We start from the raw sequence: 18,627 nt of genomic DNA, 5'->3' as shown, positions 1-18,627 counted from the left end.
GCGCACCACCTCTGGGGTGTGTGACTCAGGCTCTGCCGCTTCAGGCTCTAACGCTCATCCTCTGAGTCTGTTTCCTCCTCTCTCGCTGACGGATAAGGGGAAGGGGGCCCTGGGTGACTCAGTAGGTTAAACATCTGCCTTTGGCCCAGGTCTTGGTCTGAGGGTCCTGGGATCAAGCCCCGCATCAGGCTCACTGCTCAGCAGGAAGTCTGCTTCGCCCTCTGCCCCTCCCCACCATGACCTCCCTCTCACTCTCTCTTAAATAAATAAAATCTTTTAAGGAGGCTGGCAGAGCCCTCACTGGTGTGTAGTCATCACCTGGTATGTCTGGTTCAGGGTTTTCTCATTACTGTTTCTTTCTGTTGGGTTCTGGTTGTGGCAGCAGGTGGAAGGCAAATGAATGCCTGATATTGAACTAAAGCATTGAGAAGTTTCTATTACAAAAAGAAATCGTTGTTTGCATTTTAAAATGCATTTCTTCAGGCAAACATAGAGAAGCTTATGTCCGATTTTGAATCACTGTTTTAAAATTCAGCACATCGTCGTGTTAGATACCTTAAGCTTGCATAATGTTATATTTCAACTATCTCAATAAAGCTGGAGGGAAATAAATAGAATTCAGAATTTGCTCTAAAAAGGCCCAAGTCACTTATTCTTTCTTTCAGCAAACACTTACTGAGGGCTTATTATGTGCCAGGACTTGAGACACAGAACTATGAAAGGACAGAGTCCTTGACTTCAAAAAGCATGAGCAAGTTAACCTCTCATGTTACTACTAGTCCGGGGAAGACCACCTTGGTGGGTCTCATGGTCAGAGAAGGTAATGTACCTAAGCTATAAGATTTTGTCTCAGACCTTCAGCTGACTCCTAGCTTTGGCTGACTCCAGCTGACTGCCAGCCTGGCAGCTGGGTATAGTATCTCTGACCACAGGTAAGAAACCCCCCACTCGTAAGCCATTGGCTGTTCTGCCACTTTTAATCCTCCTGAGAAGGGGTACTAGAGAAGGACACACACATTAGCTCCAGGAATCAAAAGAGGACTGATTATGACATAGACCCATATATCCAATTATGTGTTCTAGTACATCACGGTAATATTCCGGAAAATCTGATGTAACTCTTTTGGCTAATGACACAACGCTAGTCCTGTCCTGAGTACCAGCTAGCAACATTACTGGAATGTTAACTCTGGAAGGGACCTTGAGATTATTCTAGTGACTTCACTTGGTTGATGATAAAACTAAGTTCCTGAGAAGTGAAGTGACTTACCCAAGACCACAAAGCTAACTGGAAGCTCGGTCAGGATGACAGTGGTAACCTGAAGTTACATTGCACCCAGCTTCCAAGAGCTGAATTAAGAACATTCAGGAATGTTCTTAGGAACATTCAGTAGTTAACCACTGGTAATCTGGAATCCATCATGGTGGGAGGATTTACACAGCAACTCCCAAATACTACAAAGAAAGGTGGTGGTTGTTGATTTCAGAGGGCAAGTTTAATAGCATACTAAGGATGACCCCAAAGTCCTCCTTCCTGATTCAGTGTTCTTTTAATGACATAATTATCATTCTGTTACTAGCTTCCATTGCACATCTCTGGTTTAAAGATCTAGCCCAGTTATTCCAAATGTTCCTTTTGTGACATCCCAAAGCATCTCTAATTATCTCAAGTGTTATTATGAAACTCTTCAAATACTCCCAACCAAAATTAATTTTAATAGGTTTAATTATTCTATATCAACTATGGCAGACAACAGTATATGGGTCGTGGAATTAAATAGATCGTGGTGGGATCTCACCGCTTCAAAGGTTTGGAATTTATCAACCTCTGCCTTTCCAGCCCCACGTACCTACAGTTACTAAATCTTTCAAAACTAGCAGCTCAATTCCTCCTGGTTTCTAAACAAATCTGTGCAGCTAGATAGTACAATAGCAGTTCGTCCCCACAAGAGGTGGGCTAAATTAGTCCTGTCACCCCAAATTCTGGTGGCATGCCCTTGCATGATCCCATAGGCTTCTGAATGCTAGAATAGCTACAGTCTTCACATTATTCCCTTCCCCAGGTATCCTGTCCTCAGCCCAATTCCTGCTCTCCATTCCAACTCTCCACTGGAATTGGAGCCCAGGCCTCTGGCTAATTGATGTGAATTTCCTTTCCCAGTCTCTCTTCCCCTTTCCAAATGCCAGGCCACTGACAAAATTCTTGCTTCACATAGGAGTAACTGTCCTGGTCTGACACCTGTCTAACAAGAGTATCATTGCTGCTAGTAATGTTGTTACTCTCTCCCCACAGGACTAGTGCTGATAGATGTGAACACCCACCTGGCTCCAGGTCAGGCTGGCTAGGAATACGTGAGCGCTATGATTTAGTGACTTCCTACTCTCACAAGGGACAGCCCAGTGGTGGAGACGCGCCCCATTCCTTTACTAAAGTAAAATTTAGAAAACAGACTGAGAGGCCTTATCCAACAGGTGTAACAGTAATTATTTGTCTGGATCATGGGATGGTGGAGGATTTTTCTCTTCTTCCTTATCCATCTTTCCTAACTCTTCTATAATAAACATGTATTTTTAAAGAAAAAAATCAACTAACATTATTTTTAATCAATACTTGATCCCAAATGTGTCATGATCATGTCAGCAACAATTATGCACTCATAGCAACAATTATGCTAAAGGGATAGGAACACCTCAGAGTGTCCAAGATGGTTAAATGCTCAGTCCACTCTTCTGGAAAGAAGATTCCAGAAGTCATTCATTCACTAAATAAATGTTATTAACACCCACTATATGCTCAGCATTGTCACAGGCATAGGAGATAAAAGATAAATAACATATAATCCCTCCCTGTAGAAGCTTTCAGTCCAGTGGGGCAGCAGACATTCAGACATGGATAAGAGGGGAGAATAATAAATATATAGACACAGACTATGTGTATATTTATTTTTTTTTAAAGATTTTATTTATTTATTTGACAGAGAGAAATCACAAGTAGGCAGAGAGGAGAGGAGGGAAGCAGGCTCCCCGCTGAGCAGAAAGCCCGATGTGGGGCTCGAACCCAGGACCTGGGATCATGACCTGAGCCGAAGGCAGCAGCTTAACCCACTGAGCCACCCAGGCGCCCCTATGTGTATATTTAAATAAAATACATACACACACACACATATATATGTATGTATTTTTGTTTATAAAACAGAATCAACATGAAATGATACTCTGTTAAATGTAGAAAATGAAAAAAGAGAAATGAAGGACAATTCCAAGTTTCCAGGCTGTTGAGAGGGGACCACGCTGCCTTTTGGGGGGATAATAATCTCGGGAGAGGAGCCAGTTTGGTGGGGGAAATGGCACCTTCTGTTGCACTTGCTAAGAGTGGTTAAGTGGTAAGAGTGGTTAAGAAGTAGCAGAAGCTGGGGCACCTGGGTGGCTCAGTGGGTTTAGGCCTCTGCCTTCAGCTCAGGTCATGGTCTCAGGGTCCTGGGATCGAGCCCCGCATCGGGCTCTCTGCTCAGTGGGGAGCCTGCTTCCTCCTCTCTCTCTCTCTCTCTGCCTGCCTCTCTGCCTACTTGTGATCTCTGTCTATCAAATAAAATTTAAAAAAAAAGAAGTAGCAGAAGCTGAGAGTCTAGAGCTCAAGACAGAGGTCTGAGGAGACAGGGTGATTGAAGCCACAGGCATGGGTAGTGTTGCCTGAACAGTGCTGGGAATTAGAAGACAGGTCCTAGAAAGGAGCTCTGAGGAACACTGATATGTAAGAGCTGGATACCGAAGGGGAGCCCATGAAGGAGAAGAGGGAGGGGCCAGGAAGGTAGGCAGAGAGCCGGGGGTGGATGGTGTTCCAGGAGCCAGGGCAGGCGATGGCTCCAAAACGGGAGAGTGGTCAACCATGCTGACCTTCAGGAAAATGTTGAGACGGGCAACCAGCGGGAAGTGTTCTCTACATCAGTGGATTTGACAACCAGGAGATTTGATGATCATAACCGGAACTATATCAATGGAACGATGGCCAAGGGAGTGAGGAATTCAGCACAGAAGTCACTTGTGCAGAGAATGGAAAGTAAGGAAAAGGAGACTGCCAGGAAAACCCCTCTGTCTAGAAGCCCGGATGTGAAGAACAGGACTATCGCTAGGTTTGCTACAGGACACTCAGCCTGGCAAACCAGGTTAGTGTGGACAAGATGAAAGGGATCCCATGTTGATTCCCATGGAGATACAGAATAGAAACACAGATGCTGAAGGAGTAAATCCCCAAAGAGGTTGGATAGATGGGATCTGTAGTATAGGAGCAAAAGGGAACCCAGCTAAGAGGAAGGAAACCTCTCCCTTTAGAAATGGAGAGGGAGGGGCGCCTGGGTGGCTCAGTGGGTTAAGCCGCTGCCTTCGGCTCAGGTCATGATCTCAGGGTCCTGGGATCGAGTCCCACATCGGGCTCTCTGCTCAGCGAGAAGCCTGCTTCCCTCTCTCTCTCTCTCTGCCTTCCTCTCCGTCTACTTGTGATCTCTCTCTGTCAAATGAATAAATAAAAATCTTTAAAAAAATAAAAAAATAAAAAAAATAAAAAAAAAAAAAGAAAGGGAGAGGGGTAGAGATGAGCACAGATGGGCACCAGCTATGGAGAATTCTCCATGGAATAGCCTGCCAAGTTCCACTGGCTGGAGATCGGGGAGCATTTGGTATGGGACTTGATTCTAAGGGTTTGCTTCTGCCTCCGTGGAAGGTGGGAGTGCAGTTACGCATGCTCAGAGGAACAAGCAGGTTGGAAACGCAGCTGTTACTGGACACCTAGATGAACTTGAAGCTCCTCGGGCACCCTGCCCAGCTGTGCTTCGTTCCACGCTATACCTGCCCGCGGTGCCCAGCACGGTGCCTGACACATGACACAGGCTCAGCAAAGTTTTTATTTATAAGTGAGTGGACACCTCGCACTGACAGCAGCAACAGTCTAACCGTCTGATTCTACCCAGTAGTTTTCATACCCTGAGCATAGGACTAAACTTTAAGGCTAAATAGTTTCTAGAGAAAGGAAAAGAGAATGTTGAGGCAGTAAGTTCAGGGGACTGACCAGAGAGCGGTTAAAGGATGGCATGTGGAGACGAGACATAAACAGATTCAAATTATCTGCACACCTTGTTCAACGGAGGTCCCTACGTATACTCAAGACACGCTCCATGGGCGCCTGGGTGGCTCAGTGGTTAAGCCTCTGCCTTCGGCTCAGGTCATGATCTCAGATCAGGCCCTTGCAATCAGGCCGCTGGGATCAGGCTCTCTGCTCAGCAGGGAGCCTGCTTCCCCCTCTCTCTCTGCCTGCCTGCCTTGTGATCTCTCTCTCTGTGAAGTTAATAAATAAAATCTTAAAAAATAAAAAAGGGACACGCTCCATGGGATGATGGGGGAAAAGGACATTAAATCACAATTTTAAAAAGAACAAAGCACTTCTTGTCACAGTGGGCACGAATGGATAATGTCCACACCGGCATTTCCAGCCACGTCTGAGACGTGAAGGCTCTTTTAGTCAGCAAGCATCTCCTACCTCTGACTCTAAGAATGAGTCAAGAGGTGAAGGTTTCAGGCAGAGCAGACTCTTTACTCCAGCCAAGCCCCCACTCAGAGCCAGCCTTGGAGACTGGGGACTCGTGGACTCAGCCGGTCATTGGCCGCCAATGGCTTTGCCCCTGTCCTCCAGGTATGCCGGGTGTCAGGCAAGGAGCCGAACCCATGTGCCAGACAGCAGTCCCAGTTATCAGGAAGAATGTGAGCCAGGAAAACACAGTCTGAGGGCCAGCGACGATTAGCCTGGCCCAGGCACCATCAGCCACCTGCCAATCCTGGGGCTGTGGCTCTTAGGAGTGGAGGTTTGGGCACAAAACAGATTTCCTCCAGGACCAAGGAGCACTGTGTAAACACACTCCTTGAAATGTCACCTACCTGACTGCCTGCAAAGCTGCCCTCCCCGTCCACCCCCATATCCCTCTCTGCTGTCAAGAGCCACGAAGTACATCACTCAAGAAAGAGAACGGCTCCAGTCTTCCCGAGCAGCCCTGGACTGGCAGACGTGGCCCACCTTGCCCTCACTTTACCAGCCCCCATTTTATCGATGCCCCCGAACCAGGATGAGTGGGTGGCAGACAGATGCCGCTGTGACTTCTGACCTCACCTCAAGGGCCAACGGGTGGTGGTGACTCACACAACCACTACACGACATAGAGTGCTGTCACCTCAGAGCGTTCTCCGAGCCAGCGAGGCTAATAGGACACAAATTCCCCAGAGGAGCAGGACACCTTATTCTGGTGGCCCCAGAATAAGCCTGTCTGGGAGTGAATCTCAGCTTCCCGTTTCACGATGCACTGGCTGGTGAATGTGGCAAGTCGTTCTGTGTCTCCTTGTCATCATCTGTAAGACGAGGACAATAACAGAAGTGACCTCACAGTGTTATTATAAGGGTCTGATAAGATTAACACTTCCCAAGTGTTTGGCATATAGTAAATGCTCAATAAATGTTAACTGTTAGTTCCACGGAAATGCTATAAAGTGCCTAGGAATGGTTCTACACAAGTCATCAGGAAGGGATTAGTCAAGGATCCATCACTGCTGGGAATCACACAGGTTCTTAGTCCAGTACTCCCCCTCCCCCCACGAAGCCAGGAAATCAAGGGAAATTATGTCAAATACTACCTAGGACGAAAAGAATGGATTAAGATAAGATCACCAGAATTAGAAACTTCAACAAAGCACAGCCAGTACTTCTCATGACAGAGCACCTGCAACCCCAGGAAGGATGTGTAGGACACCGCAGGATAGGCACCAGTTTTAATGTATAAGCAATTTTAAAATGTATTTTAATTTTAAACAAATACAAATATCATATTATTGAGTATTAAGGAATGCAATTCAAATCTGCATTAATTTTTACTATGAAGCATGAGACTTCAAAGAAATTTCACACCTGGAATGGGACAAATAGACACACACACACACACACACACACTTACACAGTCACATGCATGATCAGTGATCTGCACCCCCCAGATCACTCCTGCCATTTGCTGGAAATGTTTAAGAGACTCATTCTGAACAAGAGCAGACATTCAGACACCTAACCGATGAGCTGGAAAGAATCTCTAGAAAGCGTCTGCCCCTGCAGGTGAAGCAGGATCTAAGCCAAGGAGACTCAGGCCAAGTCCTCACTCACATTCAGCTTGTGGCATTTGCAGACCCCTAGTGTTCCAAGTTCTCCTGCTGGATTCAGATTCTCTGCTGCATAAGACACTATAGGGACCCAGGAGCCCAGTGACACTCTCTCGGTTTACCTGGGGCAGAAAGTGTTGGCTCTCCAGTGAAGGTGGGTCCTCAGGCTCCTTATGGAAACACACCCCAGTATTTTAGAGTCAAGATGCCCTTCCTGATGTCTAACACACACACGTGACTCAGAGTCTGGTTAGACCCTTTGAATAAGGGAAAGCAGCCATCATGGCCTTCAGCAGCCTTCTCCTCCCCATCCCATTGATATTTCCTTATAAAATGTCCTTCCCTCAATCATTTTGAGCAGCAAAGGCCCAGGGGAAAGAAAATAGGAGTTGACTTTTGGATTTCATTTTAATTATGCCATTTCCCAGCCATGTGTCTAGAGGGGTGGAGGGAGGAATGGGGGGTAGGGAGCGGAGATCACTCAATATCTAGGAGACCTTGTTTCCTCATCTTTAAAATGAAATCTAGAAAGTCCCCCCACAGGGCTGTAATGTGGGTGAACTGAAATGATATACAGACAAACATCAAGGTGCCTGTTAAATGGGGAAGTGGGTTTTCAAAAACTCTTTGCCTTTCCTCTTCTAGGTTCCTATATTCTGTTAAAGGTGTGTGCAAAGCTCATGAGTGTGGTGCAGAACAGCAGATACGAGCTCAGGCTTGGCGATCAAAGTTGGATTGGAGTCCCAGAAACTCCAGGACTAGCTGGGGGACTTCAAGCCAGTTACTTAAGCTCTCAGTTGCTAAGTGTCCTCATCTGCTAAATGATCTGAAAACAACAGTACAACAATCTTCACAAAGTTGTTGTAGGATAAATGAGATAATGTACTGCTCAAGGTATGTCATAGGTGCTCGATTAATAGTTGATGAATAAATGCATGCATGACCTAGGATAATCTCTTAGCACAGCACCTATGCACAGCAAGTGTTGGACAAATGCTTATTGTCAATGTTGCTATTTAAAAGAGCCCAGGAGTAGACTTAGCTTCTGGGCTGTTCAGTGTATCTCTTCTAACTGAGCATTCATCACTGCAATTCATATCTAGTTTTTATTCTAGCTGTTCCTTATTATTGGCTTAGAATCTAATCTGAGGTTATTGGTTTCCATTTTTATTCTGCCCTCTGTCTCATAATTATCCATTACATTCATAGCTTCTCTTCCCTATCTATGCCCATCCTTGGCCCATTGTTTTCATTACCCAGTAGCATCAGTAGAGAGTTTGTCGATTTGAGGACAATAAAAGCAAGACCAGAAAGGGTAAGAGATTTCACCAAACTCACACGGTGTCAGTATGTCATCAAGTGGAGGAAAAATCAGCCACAGGACTTCTAGTCAAAGCTTTGTTCAGAAAAGCATACCGATTAGAAATAGCCATGTGACACATTTAATGCAAAAAAAAAAAAAAAAAGAAGCAATTATTTAGAAAGTTATTCCATGAGAATACAATGATTACAATCTTCAAACTATCAGTCAGTGTAAATAGGTTCATTCAACCCAAGATACACATATAGATATAGATATAGATATATAATCATAAAAATGAGAACTCAAAGGTTAATTTCTGTATTTTCTCCTTGTCCCATTTGTTAGTCAATAAATGTGCATAACATTTTGCTGGTTCTCTTCCTCTGCCCACTGTTCCGTGGATAGAAAGAGCCTATGCCTGTACATAGGCGTCAGTACACACGTTATTTCAGCGGTACTCACATCCCTGCTCTCTCAGTTTGGATAAATGACTGCAGATACAGCAAAGAAGCCCAGGAGTGCTGTTCTAATGCTGAACTGAGCACATCAGGGCAACTTTCATAGGAGCCACTTACGATGCCAAGAAAGAAAGTTCAAACTTCAGTTTCTGGAGGACATCAAAGGTTATGTCAAGATGATGGAGAAGTTTCTTTTCTAAGCCTAGATGTCTGCAGGTATCACAAGGGAGATGGCCAAAGTTCATTATTTTCTGGGAGGATCCCATAAACGAATGTTAGAGTTTCCTGGCATGCTGAGTGACTACTTATTGCCTTTCCCGACATCGCTTCTGCGATGTTTCTGCACCAGCTTCCCAAGGATATTTCCTTTCTCACTGAAGGTGCAATACTTTGTATGACATGGACACTATGCCATCACGACCTGGTACTGGTCCAAATGTCATTTAGTGAATGAATGATGTCATTAAGTGAAACCAATGGGGGTATATGGCCTTACTCCTGGAGTGAAAAAAATGATTATTTCTATCATTCAACAAATAATATGTTAGACAAATATCAATTCATTATTTGTTGTAATAAAAATATTTTCTCCCACGGAAGCTGAAACTCTCCATACTTTCTCTGATAAAGCAAAAGGATCCCCAAAAAGTCCCTGCTTCTATTGAATAACCAAGAAATGGGAGAGAAACTGAGTACATTAGTCTAGAAAGAGGGGAAGGAGAGCAAGAGAGAATGTGTTCCCCCATCAAAAGCTGTCTAGGTTAAGGGCTCAGAGATAAGGAGAGCCCGTGTATTCAGCATATCATCAGTGAGATTTATGTGCAGTGTGGTTAAAGCCTAGGGTACAAAAAGAAGTTGCTGGAGACTGTGTCTGCGTCCCTCCACCGGTTTGTATGTTGAAATCGAATCCCCATGTGATGGTATTAGGAGATGGAGCCTTTGAGGTGATTAGGTCATGGGATAGAACTCTCTGGAATGGGATTAGTACTCTAGTAAAAGGAGCCCCAGTGCCCTCCGTCAACCCTTCTGCCAAGTGAGGACGTACTGCGCACAGAGACACAAGGATACAGGTTATCTGTGAATCAGGAAGCAGACCTCACCAGACTCCAAATCGGCCAGCACCTTGAACTTAGACTTCCCAGTCTCCAAAATCGTGAGGAGTAATTTTCCATTGTTAATAATCCAGCCAGCCTGTGGAATCTGTCATAGCAGCTCAAGCAGACTAAGACTGAGACTGAAATAAATCAAGCAGAGAGAGTCAGTTATCATGTGGCTTCACTTACTTATAGAGCATAAGGACATGGAGGACATTAGGAAAAGGAAAGGAAAAGTGAATTGGGGTAAATCAGAGGGCGAGACGAACCATGAGAGACTGTGGACTCTGAGAAACAAACTGAGGGTTTGGAGGGGAGGGAGGTGGGGGATTGGGTGAGCCTGGTGGTGGGTATTAAGGAGGGTACATATTGCTTGGAGCACTGGGTGTGGTGCATAAACAATGAATCTTGGAACACTGAAACAATAAAATTAAATGAAAAAAAGAAAAAGCTTAAACTGAAGAGATTGTCCCAGCTGCCTCAGCCAGCCACGTGGGGCAGCGTGTAGCCCCAGCTCTTCCCAATACCTACATTGTTTGCACACACGATGGCGAACATTGCTATGTCTGCCTCCCCAGCGTCCTATCCTCCGATCAGCTTCCCTGCCCTCTCTCAGTTTATACAGCACGTATAGGACTAACCCTCCCTCTCCCTAAGAATTGACACAAAATTCCTACCTGGACAGTAAAAGTCTCACAGCTCCCTGGCCACAGTGATTAATTCAGAAGTTAGCATGTGCCCAGGGACATGTCCAAGAAGCATCGTCTCTGAACTTACACTTGGACTACTGAGAAAGAAGTGTGTTCCCCCCAGCGAGTTGACTGAAATAACAGAATATCAACGTGGAGCTCCACGCAGCCATCTGTCCACAACTCATTCATTCAAGAGCCGTTATTGAATGCAATTACGTGCCTCATGCACTTGTAGGCATTAGGAATACAGAAATAAGACACAATTCTGTTTCTTAGCTCTTCACCACCAACTTGAAAGGCAAATAAAGTAAATTAATCACTTTAATAAAATGTGATAATTGTTACAAAAATTAATATATCATCTGGAAAGGACAGCTAACTCAGGAAAGGCTTCCTGAGGTAGAAAAACTCACGGAACCTTGTTGGATAATTAGCAGGAACCTGGGTGAATTGGAGCATAGGGATGGTTCCAGAAGAGGAATCAGTAAGTACAAATGCACGGAGAGGATGTTCAGCTGGGCAGGCTCTGGTGACCCACCATATTCAATCAGACTGGAGAGTAATGCCCATCCTGGGGAATGGGAGAAAGGAGTCCATATAGTGAAGCTGGGAATGAATCATGAAGATCTGGAATTTTTGCTAAATACCATGAAGAGCATTTTTAAAAATTATACAAGTCACCATGTAGAGAATGGTTTAGGGAGTGCCAGACTGAAGGCAGGGTGAGGCTTAAAAGGCAGTTGCCAACATCTCCCTTGTTAAAGTCAACGCAAGCCAAACTAACGTTCTGGCGGAAAGGCAAATGTGAGCAGGGGGTGGGCTCCAGATCCAAGAGAGAACAAGGAACCAGAATAAACGAGATTTAGAGGGTAATTGAATTTACACAGCCCTGGCCTGGTCATGTCCCTGAAAGTAAAAGACGGAACTGTCAACTTACTAAGTTGAGTTGCCTGTAGGACAATGCACCAGAGTTGTCTCGGGCAGTAAAGGAGTCGGGAGATCCTGAGAGAAGTCTGCCGGAACTCACATGTGTGGTGGGTGGCCTTTATTTGTTTATATGTTGCTTCTTTCCTGAAGATTCGTATGTGCTTTGATTTAGGTGTTTTCAGCACACAAGTCTTCATTAAAATCATGGATGTGGATGAGATTGTCAAGGAAGAGCACAGACTTCGAGATTAAAAAAAAAAAAAACTTAAGCTAAAAGGCAGAGAAAGACAAGTCCATGTGGACTGAGAAGGCCTAAGTTAGAACAGCATCAAGAAAGCCAAGGAAGGAGGAATTTAAGACACAAAACAGGTAATTTAATAGAAGGGAAGGAAAAATAAAATAAGATAAAACAGAGAGGGAGGGTGTCTGGGTGGCTCAGTGGGTTAAGCCTCTGCCTTTGGCTCAGGTCGTGATCCCAGGGTCCTGGGATCAAGTACCGCATTGGGCTCTCTGCTTCGGTGGGGAGCCTGCTTCTTCCTCTCTCTCTGCCTACTTGTGCTCTCTGTCTGTCAAATAAACAAATAAAATCTTTTAAAAAATTTTTTTAAAAAAACAGAGAGGGAGGCAAACTATAAGAGACTCAAAACTCTAGAGAACAAACTGAGGGTTGCTGGAGGGGAGGTGGGTTGGGGGACGGGCTAAATGGGTGATGGGCATTAAGCCCACGTTTTGTGATGAGTACTGGGTATTTTATGTAAGTGATGAATCACTAAATTCTACTCCTGAAACCCATACTACACTATACATTAACTAACTGAATTTAAATAAAGTCTCGGAAGAAAAAAAATAAAAAGAAAGTCAAGTAAGGAGAGTGTGTCAAGAAAGAGGAAGAGGTAAAGAGAAAAAATTTAGTAAGAGATCAAGTTCTACAAGAACTTGAAAGTATCCCCTGGATTCCATAGGGTTGGTGGGATGGTCTGAAAAGGGATAGGACAGCAAGGAGAAACCATGAGGGGTTTTCATTGGCTGACCGGTTGGTTGGTTGGCTGGTTGGTAGGTTTGTTGGTTGGTTGGTAGTTTTGTTGGTTGGTTGGTATAAAATGGGAGGCACTATGGTGGAAACCCAATTAGAGAAGAAAAATTAGAGAAAGCCAATTAGAGAAGAATGTCTGATGGATGTGGTCCCACCAGGAGGCCAATGGGTATGGAGTTTATAGTCCAAAAGAAGGGATTACTCAGGGGTCAGGAAGTACATTTATGCCACTGAGAAGGGAGAGGGCAGCAAGGGATGTATGACTGCCCATGTGGATAATTTTGCGAGGTAGGCTAAGCAAGGCTGATGGGAAAAAGAATTATGCATGCTAGTTATATTATAAGAATTGATTTGATCCATCATTCTATTAAAATATGTCAATGGAACTCCCACAGTGTTCAAAGCCAAAAATGACTGAGCTGATGGTGATAAGTTTCTGAACACTGATACTGTTCTGCTCAGTCACCAAGATGGGTATTTTTATTTTTTCTTTCTTCTTCTTTTTTTTTATGGTATTTTCTGTTCTATCTGAAACCACAGCCTGGCTTATTTTTTACTCAGTTTAATTCTTTCAAGCTGTAGCCTGTGAGTCACACCTATTTCAAGCAATTTTCATTTTCCCTGGTGTCAGACTTTTGTATCTTTTCCCCTCAAAAATCAGCAGCAGCTGGAAAGGTACTTGTTCCAATCAATAACCACTTGAAAATAGAAACTCAGATCTTTAAGATGCATCTGTATGCAACTGCTATCTTTAAGACTTCTTTCTTGGAAGCAACCTTCCCTCCTACCAATATGATATTGTCCTTCAAGTTTCTGTTACGAAAATTATGATCTGATGAAGTCTGGTTGGTGATACATGAGGTAGGCTTCATAAAGAAGGCCGCCCTCCCCTCCCTACCCCCGCCACCACTGTGCCCCCTTCCCAAATTGGATGTGGAGCAAATTCAAGGCTGTGTGAAAATCTGCTCAGCAAGGGAAAAAACTCACACTAGGTGAGGAATCAATTACTGAGGAGGCCATCCCTTCCAACCCATTTATTTTATAGCAATAAACTGAAGCCAGGAGCGCCGTCTGGTTCACTGGGATCAAGGCCAGGACCTGATTCCAGGTCTCCTGACTCTCCATCCACTGTTCATTCATCCTGTCATAACATCTCTTACTCCTGCTGGGCAGCAAACTCCACAGGGCCAGGAACCTCTTCCCTATTGTTCACTTAGATATCCCCAGCATAGAGGTGACAAGCAAAAATATCTGTTAGTTCACTACACTCAGGGCGGACCGCTACTGGTCACTCATGAAGTTTCACGCAGAGCTAAACATCAGAGTAAAAGGTCTCAACAGAAAGAAAGAGAAATCACCAACCCATAAACACATGGTTTATGACCTCGGAAAACACCAGAGCCTCTGCTCATGCCTTCCAGGGTGGAAGCCTCGGGAAGAGCGGCCCTAGAGCCCTCCCTTGCTAAAGGATCCACATCAAGGTTTCACTTGTCATTGGGTTGGCAGACACCACACCCCAAGTCACAGCCCGAGAACACAGAAGTTTCCGCGTTGCCTCCAGGTCAGCTTTCACCAACCTGAATCCTCCTTAAAATATTTAACAGGCTCTCTCCTCTCCCCCAGATGCTGTAACTGCGAGGCTCCTCCCATCTTCCCATAATCAAACCTGCCTAACATGTTTAGGTAAGTTGAAATCCCACTAATGTTCTTTTGGCACATTAGCAACACGTGCCATCCCACGGGGGAACAGCCCCTGTGGCAGCATGCAGGCACTTCGAGGGACTCGAAAGGGGCTTTAGCCACAGTTGAAGTTTGTTTTGTAAAACAAGACCCTGGGAGGTTCTTCATTTGGCTGAAAACCATGTGTCAGCCCGATGGCTTTCTACTCTGGTGGAGACCAAATGCTTCTCAAATGAATCTGTTAGAAGAGTCTCTGGTGGGAATTGGATTCCCTCTCCGCATTCTTCAGTTTGAGTTTGCTTTGCTTAATGGTGAAAATAAGTACTTACATCTCTGGCCCCTAGATCAGGAGCTCCTGCTGCTGCGGCTGCTGCTGCTCTATCCCATCGTGACAGCCTGCTGTTACAGCCGGCCGGCCGGCTCTCTGAACTGGGATGCCACGTCAGCCACCCAGAACCTTTCTGCTTGAGCAGCAGTTTCCCAACGGAATGATTCTCTGTGTGGGTCCTGAGGCTGGAAACGTGATCTGACCGCCATGCTGAGAAGGTCATAGTTAAAGAGGCCACTACCTGGGAAGAGAGACGGAAACTACACATACCTCTTGGTGTGACTAAATAGCGGGTTGACTTTCTAAACAACGATGACAGCAAGTTAACAACTGACCCAAAAAGTCAGGATTAGAAATTAGAAAGAGGGGACACCTGGGTGGCTCAGTTAGTTGGACGACTGCCTTCTGCTCAGGTCATGATCCTGGAGTCCTGGGATCGAGTCCCGCATCGGGCTCCCAGCTCCATGGGGAGTCTGCTTCTCCCTCTGACCTTCTCCTCGCTCATGCTCTCTCTCACTGTCTCTCTCTCAAATAAATAAATAAAAATCTTAAAAAAAAAAAGAAATTAGAAAGAGTAAAGTTTAGAGACTTTGAATCAGTATTACGGATTTTAGTTCATTAAAAAAGCATGAGCTTGGGGGTGCCCTGGGTGGCTCATTCCGTTAAGCCTCCACCTTCAGCTCAGGTCATGATCTCAGGGTCCTGGAATCAAGTCCTGAATTGTGCTCCCCGCTCAGTGGGGAGTCTGCTTCTCCCTCTCCTGCTCCCTCTGTGCTCTCTCCCCCTCTCTCTCTCAGATAAATACAATCTTTTAAAAAAAATTAAAAATCATGAGGTTGGAGTGAAATGAATTTCATTTTTCATTTCAAAAAAAATGAGAAAGTGAATGCTTATGAATAGTGAAATGGTTGAATAGATTATGAGATATTTATATCATGACATATTAGGATATCTAGTAACAAATAATAAATTAGAGTTGTAGCAGTTCACTTGGAGGAGTTTCTGTGGCATATATTCCAAGCCAAAAAATAAATAAATAAATAAATAAATAAAGGTATATAATATTATCTCATTTGGGGGTTGTTGTGAAATCTTTTGAGTGAAAAGGACTATATTATCCCATATGCATATATATATAATTATATAAGGATTCATGTATCTACATAGACAAAAGTATATAAAAGATACATCCCAGGCAGTTTAAATACTTCCTTTGTTTGAGGGAGATTAATGTGCAAGGGCAATGGGTAAGGGTACAAGTAACTTTGTTAAAGGCTTCACAATTAGCAGCATTTATCACATCACTCCTGTAAAATTATCTATATGAGAATGATGTGTGTGCTTAAAGAGAAGTACACGTTAAGTTTACAAAAGTGTTAATTAGAATGTTTTCAGGAGTTGGAATGCCATCTGACTGATTTTATTCTCTATCATTTTATATATCAATTTTTTAAAATATTTTATTTCTTTAAGAGAGAGAGATAGAAAGCATAAGCAAGGGGAGGGGCAGACGGAGAGGGAGAAACAGGCTCCCCGCTGAGCAGGGAGCCCCACCTGAGGCTCCATCCCAGGACCCTGAGATCACGACCTGAGCTGAAAACCGATATTTAACTGACTGAGCCACCCAGGCACCCAATACTTCAATTTTCTCAAGAAAAAAACTTTTATTTATATAATCAGAAGAAACAATAAAGCTATTTTTATTGTGTAAAAATTACAAGTGGTATCTTGCCTGAACTGTTACAGCACTGAACTATTCCTGTGTCCCCAAAACATTCAAAAATTCTAAAGATGTTCTCGTGCTTCCCTGGAGCAGACAAGCCATGCCAAAAAGAAATGTAAAACACTTTTAGCCCAGACCTCACACAGCTCTCCTCTCCTTGAGGGTGATGTCAGGGGTGGTCCCATCTTCCCCCCTTCATGATGTGGGTGCAGAGGGACGTGACCACAGCACACACACACGAGCAATGTCGCTGAGAGTGCTGTCCTCCATACTGTGATGATGCCTGCAGCGGTGGCCAGAAACCATTTAGGAGGGGCACCTGGGTGGCTCAGTGGGTTAAGCCTCTGCCTTCAGCTCAGGTCATGATCTCAGGGTCCTGGGATGAAGCCTTACATCGGGATCTCTGCTAAGCAGGGAGCCTGCTTCCCCCTCTCTCTCTGCCTGCCTCTCTGCCTACTTGTGATCACTCTCTCTGTGTGTCAAATAAATAAATAAAACCTTTAAAAAAAAAAAAAAAGAAACCATTTAGGAACATGCTGATTGAGAAAAAGAAAGAAGTTGGAATTCACCAACTGATCCCTACATCTCAGTAACAAAGCCAGAGATTGGGAGGAGCCTGGGTGACTCAGTCAGTCATTAGGCATCTGTCTTCAGCTCAGGTCATGATCCCAGAGTTCTGGGATCGGGCCCTGCATCAGGCTCCCTGCTCAGCGGGAAGCCTGCTTCTCCCTCTCCCACTCCCCCTGCTTGTGTTCCCTCTCTTGCTTTCTCTCTCTCTGTCAAATAAATAAATAAAAATCTAAAAAAAAAAAAAAAAAAAAAAAAAAACAGAGTCATAGATTGGGAAACAGATGTTTATTGATCAGTGACCATTAACCCATACATTTCACATAATTAAAACATGGATGAGGTCACTAGGTATTCACTGGCCCCATTTTCTGAATTAAAATGAAGCAAGATACATGAATTCACTTAGACATTAAATGATCTTAATTACGGTGCTTGGGTGGCTCAGTTGGTTAAGCAACTGCCTTTGGCTCAGGTCTCATGATCCCGGAGTCCCGGGATCGAGTCCCACATCAGGCTCCCAGCTCCGTGGGGAGTCTGCTTCTCCCTCTGACCTTCTCCCCTCTCATGCTCTCATACTGTCTCTCTCTCAAATAGATAAATAAAAATCTTTTTAAAAATTATCTTAGTTATGTAAACAACAACAAAGAGTTTTTCTTAACTGGGGCAATCATAGAAAATTCAAGATGTCCCATCAGTGTAAAGGCTGTGTAGCAAGTAGACGTGTATGAATCAGACGGCATATATTGGTGGTGTTTATTCATTACCCTGGAAATGGGGAAGCTCCTAATCATATTTTATTTTTTTTAAGATTTTATTTATTTATTTGACCAAGAGAGACACAAGAGAGGGAACACAAGCACGGGGAGGGGCAAGGGGGGAAGTAGGCTTCCAGCTGAGCAGTGAGCCCGATGCCACGCTTGATCCCAGGACCCTGGGATCATGACCTGAGCCGAAGGCAGGTGCTTAACAACTGAGCCACCCAAGCACCCCGAAGCTCCTGATTTTAAACTTAAATGAGGAAAAGGACTGATTTAGGTAAAATTTATGAATTATAGAACTGTCTTAAAAACAACTTTTTTAAAAAGAAATGTCCGGGGTGCCTGGGTGGTTCAGTGGGTTAAAGCCTCTGCCTTCAGTCGTCATGGTCTCAGGGTCCTGGGATCGAGCCCCACATCGGGCTGTCTGCTCAGCGGGGAGCCTGCTTCCCCATCTCTCTCTGCCTGCCTCTCTGCCTGCTTGTGATCTCTGTCTGTCAAATAAATAAATAAAATCTTTTAAAAATAAATAAATAAAAATTAAAAAATAATCCACAATAGTTAAATGTTTTTAATCCTAAAAGGATTTTTATTTCCACTCATCATTTTAGATAGAAATAGAGATTCAGAGAGGTTAAATAACCTGTCCAAGATCACACAAGTAGAACTTAGGGTTCTGGTTCTCCCAGACCATTTCACAACAATGTGCTGTAGATATTAAGCATAGATCTTGCCTAATGTGACTTGTCATAACTAGAGAAGACACTCCTAATTACCATATTCTTGCTTGGTACACAAAGAGCACCTCCTTAGATTTCTGCAAAGAATATTAAATATGAACTCCATTTGCCACCTTGTCTTACAATTAGTGTACTTTTA

At 44.1% G+C, this 18,627-nt stretch overlaps 1 protein-coding gene across 1 annotated transcript in view; it reads right to left on the bottom strand.

Annotated features, from left to right (window-relative positions):
* SEC16B (SEC16 homolog B, endoplasmic reticulum export factor) overlaps nt 1–14,806 on the bottom strand; it is a 56,735-nt gene extending 41,929 nt beyond the window's left edge. The window contains 1 exon segment of the mRNA XM_047704045.1: nt 14,702–14,806. The gene's annotated coding sequence lies outside the window, so the exon portion shown is untranslated.
* Nucleotides 14,807–18,627: the final 3,821 nt, after the last annotated feature.

The sequence above is a fragment of the Lutra lutra genome, chromosome 15 (genome assembly GCF_902655055.1).
Source record: "Lutra lutra chromosome 15, mLutLut1.2, whole genome shotgun sequence".
Taxonomy (NCBI): domain Eukaryota; kingdom Metazoa; phylum Chordata; class Mammalia; order Carnivora; family Mustelidae; genus Lutra; species Lutra lutra.
The sequence above is the reverse complement of the archived record's forward strand: the minus strand, read 5'-3'. Positions and strand labels throughout refer to the sequence as shown.